Source organism: Cricetulus griseus, chromosome 2, assembly GCF_003668045.3.
Source record: "Cricetulus griseus strain 17A/GY chromosome 2, alternate assembly CriGri-PICRH-1.0, whole genome shotgun sequence".
Taxonomy (NCBI): Eukaryota; Metazoa; Chordata; class Mammalia; order Rodentia; family Cricetidae; genus Cricetulus; species Cricetulus griseus.
In genome coordinates, this window is record NC_048595.1 from 250,923,754 (window position 1) to 250,929,471 (window position 5,718).

The 5,718-nt window shown below is 38.6% G+C and overlaps 1 pseudogene; it reads left to right on the top strand.

Annotated features, from left to right (window-relative positions):
- Window positions 1-2,763: 2,763 nt before the first annotated feature.
- On the top strand, window positions 2,764-3,417 carry LOC113833733 (annotated as a pseudogene).
- The last annotated feature ends 2,301 nt before the right edge of the window (window positions 3,418-5,718 follow it).

The following is a 5,718-nucleotide window of genomic DNA, read 5'->3' on the forward strand; positions in this document are numbered from 1 at the left end:
TCAGGAGTAGAGGGAGTAGAGTGTCATGAGCAATATCAATGCCTTAGTTAATGCAGAAATGAGGCACTGAAATCAGGAATGCTGAAAGAGATCCCAGGATCTGCTTAGCTGGTTTATAACCAAGGTTATTTAGCGCAACTATATTAGGTAGCTAGTTATTGTCCAGCTTGAAAGTTACTGGGGATAGGCCATCCCATATAGCCAGCAGCTTGTAAAATCAGAAACTAAAAGTCAGAATTTTAACTAGTGGAAAAAAAGGAAGGAAGGGAGGGAGGGAGGGAGGGAGGGAGGGAGGGAGGAGGGAGGGAGGAGGGAGGGGAGAATGGGATTTGACTTAGATCTCTGGTCCTGGGTAGAAACATGAATTTGTAAACTTCCTAAAAGATCATGAAGTTACCATCTATATGGAGGCCTCCTGGAAAATATTAATGAAGTTCTCTTGTCCCTTCCCTTAAGACAGCAGTTCTCAACTTGTGGTTCACAACCCCTTTGGGGGTCAAACACGCTTTTACAGGAGTCACCTAAGACCATCATAAAGAATAGATATTTACATATTCATAACAGTAGAAAAGTTACAGTTATGAAGTAGCAACGAAAATGATTTTATGGTGGGGGTCACCACAACATGAGGAGCTGTATTAAAGGGCCACAGCTTCAGGAAGCTTGAGAACCACTGTCTTAAGTTTTAATCTAAATGGGTCTGCCAATCAACTACATAGAGAAGTGACCCTCATGAAGCTGTCTATCCCAGTTCATTTAATACTGTAAAATCTACCTTAAATTAGGGTGTTACATGAGGAAAATACCAAGTTTTATCATGTTAGACCACTGTAATTGGGGAGTAGTTTTTGGTCAAACAGCCAGAAATGTCCTAACAACAACAATGGAGTTTGATATGTCCATAGGACATTATGAGAAGCTTTCAGCTAGATGGTGGAAATTTTCACCTAGAACTCTGGAAGAATAGAACAACAATTTTGAGAGTCATTTGGATAACGATGATAGCAAAAGCTGTAATGTACGAGATGTCTCAGGGAGAAAATACAGAGAGGGGGAAACTTAATAGTAAACACTTCACTAATGCAAGTTGGGTGGGTTGCATTTCTCATTGCTGAGCCAAATAACTGCCAAAACCAACTTCCTGGGTGAGGAGTTCTTAAGGATTTGTGGGTACAGGTCAGAATGCCTAGGAAAGCATGACAGTAAGAACATGAAGCATCTTGTCACATGCATAATGCTGTCTCTACTGAGTCGGAAGGACAGAGACATCAATGCTGGTGCTTCACGCCCTTTCTCATTTTCTTTATTAAATACAGAATTCAAACTCACAAAATGATGCTACCCACATTTGTGTACTTTTCCTATGTCAGCTAAACATCTCTGGAAATGTACTCACGGACATGACCAGAGGTATGTCTCCAAGGTGACTCTGCATCCCATCCAGTTAACAATCGATATGACTCATCTTGGGGCAAGATGGCTCACCTGGTAAAGGTATCTGCAGCCAGGCTTGATGCTCTAAATTCAATACCCACTTGGTGAAGGAGGGAAACTGATTCCTTCGAGTTGTCCTACAATTTCCATCCATAAGCATGCCAATGGGGTGTGCACGCACACACACACACACACACACACACACACACACACACACACACACACACACACGCACATTCAGGCACAGAAACTTTAAATAGCATCTTTTACACAGTAGCAAGCTAACTTACTGTATTGCCAAGAAGGCACCATCACATCCCCCCAGCCCATGGAACACTGATATGTTTCTGTTCCTTCTAACGGTATTAAGAAAATACTTCAATAACATCATCTTTCCCAGTAAATTTCTAATTCAGTATGTCACTACTGGTTTTTGTTTTTTGGTGGGGCTTCAGAAAAATATACCTGTGTATGAATGCAAATATATGTAGTTGAATTCAAACTAAAAATTATTATATAAGAGCTCAAATAAAATTGTTCACTCTTTTACATGGAGGGTGTTCTCAATGAAAGAGAAGTGGGCTGTTCAGTAACAATAAAGCCTTAGATGGAGAGAACATGATTTGGCGTCTTTCCTTGGGAGTTAACTGGGATAGCAGGGATGAGCCGTGAAGAAAATGGAAATACAGTATATTACATCAAGATATCTCATTACAAAGATGACAAAAAAATTCTTAAAAGATTTGTGTAAGTATTCCAAGTGTACACCTGCTAAATACAGAAAAGAACATGGTGGCTTTGATATTTAGTAGTAAAGACTTGTTGGGAGAAAAGTGTTAAGTAGTTGGCCTAGCTTCCACAGTAGACTTCAGATGGTTGATTTTTCCCAAAAAAACAATGGACGTTTTGTTTCCCACATTCGTTTCTGGAGTGCAACTGTTTTCAGGGCCATAAGGGGTTTCTAACTCTTTCTCTGAACTTCAAAGGCAGTGAAAGCAGGATATTTATGGGCCATTAGCTACACTAGTGGTTTGATCCCATTCAGTCTTACCAGTGCCAGAGAAATCTTCCATTGGATACTTCTGAGAGTAGGGGCAGCTCAGGGGTTTACCCAAGCAGCAGGTTTTTCTTCCAAAATACCACAGCAGCCTGGGGAAGCACACACACAGATTGGTTGTCCAGTGCCAAACAGTCAGCCCTGAAAACATACCTACAATTGATGTTACATGGACTCAACAGGTTATATTTGGGAATATATATATATATATTATATATATATTATATATATATATAACAACTAATATTATAAAGAGGACATGGGGTGGCGTGAACATGGGGAAGCAAAAGAAAACAAGGAAATATGCGACGATGAGGCAAATGCTTAGTCTCAGAGATGAGAGACTTAAAGAAAAGGACAGATTAAAGCCTAAAAAGAAAGAAAAGAAAGATCCCAGTGCGCTGAAGGAAAGAGAAGTCCCCCAACACCCTTCCTGCTTGTTCTTCCAGTACAATACACAACTGGGTCCACCTTACCACCTCCTTGTTGATACCAACTTCATCAACTTTTCCATTAAAGCCAAACTGGACTTAGTGCAGTCAATGATGGACTGTCTGTATGCCAAATGTATCCCTTGTATAACTGATTGTGTGATGGCTGAAACTGAGAAATTGGGACAGAAGTATCGAGTATCACTAAGAATTGCCTATGATTTGACCGACTGCAGTGCACACACAAAGGAACCTATGCTGATGACTGCTTGGTACAGAGAGTCACTCAGCACAAGTGTTACACTGTAGCCACAGTTGACCGGGACCTCAAAAGAAGAATCCATCCAGAAGATCCCTGGAGTTCCTATCATGTACATTTCTAACCATAGATACAACATTGAACGGATGCCAGTGATTATGGAGCGCCTCGATTCTAATCCTTACTCGATAAAATTCACCTGCCTTTCTTTACCAGCTTTCTCTGTTGTCAGTTAATTAAACACAATTTTTGATTAAAAAAAAAAAAGAGGACATGGACTTGAAAGAGAGCAGGGGAAAGTATTTGGAAAGGTTTTAAGGGAGGATAAAGATGGGAGAATTGTGCAATTAAAATACAGTATAAAAAGGGAAGAAGTAGGGGATAAACAATTGCATTGAAGTTTTCTTAAACTGCTTGGGCCTTTACTTAATTTTTCCCTAGGGCACTACATCACTAGGCAGAAGATGGCAGCCAGCAAGCTCATGGCAGCATGACCTGGTGAGCTCAGTTCTACTCAGATACCATCTGCTTTAGAAATGGTTGCCTAAGAATTCCTTGTGCTGCGCAATGCATCTCACCTAAAAGCAAGTTCTCCAAGAGTCATATTTGACAAGGAAGCTGAAATTCTGTATTTCTTGGCCAATTAGCTGATACCTAATGCATGGACTGCTCAATACACGGACATCCGGTGGTTGAATTATAGCAGTATTGATGTCCAGCCTCTTAAGATAACAGAGAATTCAGTCCTTAAATTCAACATCAAGGCCACATTGAATTTTTCTTAAAGGTGATTTTCATGATCCCATCATTACACTCTAACATGCTATTTGAGTTAGCTTCTCCTTGACAATCTAGCGTTTGAGTGGAAAGTTGTTTCTCTTTCCCCTTCTCTCCATCTCTTGCCTCTCCTCTCACTCAACCACCTTTCTAATTCAAATGCCACATTCTAAATTTCAAAGGCAGGGAATTTTGTAGGCAACAAATATATCCTGGCTCTAATTGTCATTTTCTAACACTTATATTAGAGAACATTCAAGACCTAAAATAAAAGAATCAGACCTGGATTGTCTAAATAAAAAAAAAAGCAGTAAAATGGAATGCTTCAAAGGTGCTGTTTGATATGATTATATATAAATCTTGATGGCATATACCTCAAGTACTACCCCATCCTCCAGTGCCTCACCTAGCCAGTCACTTCTGGCTCAATATATTTGGTAAAAGGTGTTGAAAAGGCTCTGATTTTATGGAACAAAAAGCATAGCTAATTGTTTTCACTAACTGTTTAACCTTCTATAAGCAATTTAGAAACCAGGGGAGGACAGGCTGGCAATATGGCTCAGAAGGATTTCTACACTCGCCTGACAACCTGAGTTCAATCCCAGACTCCACCTGAAGAAGGAAGGAAAGAACTGACTGGACAGAGGTGTTTGGACTTAAACATACACACTGGAGAGCATATGCATGAGCATTTGAACATACAAAGACACACGTGGAGATAATAATATAAATATTTTATAGGAAGAATTTGAGAACTCTTGTGCAAACACTTACTCCCCAAGGAAACCACTTTAGTCTGACAGCTTCCTAGTCAATTATACATATAGTTTTCATACATTTTCACAAAACATAACATGAATTACCTTTCTATAACCAAGAGAGCACACACCCCACATGGTGTCTATTTTCTACTATAATTTTATTACTTAACAGATCTGGATGCAATTATTTTTATCTAAAAGCATTTCAAGAGAGAATATTAGTACAAATTTCTGTAAAGTAGTTAGAACTTTATAGTTCTGAAAATTGTAACCTATTAAAGCCAACACCTATTAGTATAATGACACTTTAAAGGATTTTTGTAAAAATGTTCAAAAAGCAAACTCCCCAGAGTAAGGAATTCAGTGAGGTTTGTAGGTTTAAATATAGATTGCATATTAATTGCATCTGTGGTCCAACCTTTGCTTTACAAATAGGATACCTGACCAGCTAACATGAAATGAAAGGAATGCACCTCTTCCTGTCTGTTTCCCTCCTAGGGAGCAACCCAAACTATTCTGTTACTTACCTTTTAACTATGTGGCAAGTTGCTCTATAAACTACTACAGTAAAATACTTTTCAATTGATTTATTTAATTATATTTTAAATATTTTATAACATTAAACTATAATTTTGTTTGATTAGGTATTCATGATGTATATTTGGCTTATTTTATTCTAGCAATTTCAATATGTCAGATCTTACATTAAAATTCTTCACCTATCTTCAGTTGATTTTTGTATAGAGTTAGAGAGTGGGATCTTCTTTGATTGTTCTGTATGTAGATATCTTGTTTTCCCAGAATCATTTTTCTGTGTAGCAATTTCCTTGAAGGGACTCTCATTAACACCCAGAATGTTCTAAAGGCGAGAGAGGAATTTCACACTTCAAGAAATCTCATGAGTACTCAGGAATTTCTAAAGGGAAGTGTCTTAAGATTCAGAAAGTACAACTCAGAAGCTTCAGGAAGTTCCTGAAAACAATCTGACACACTAGGTCC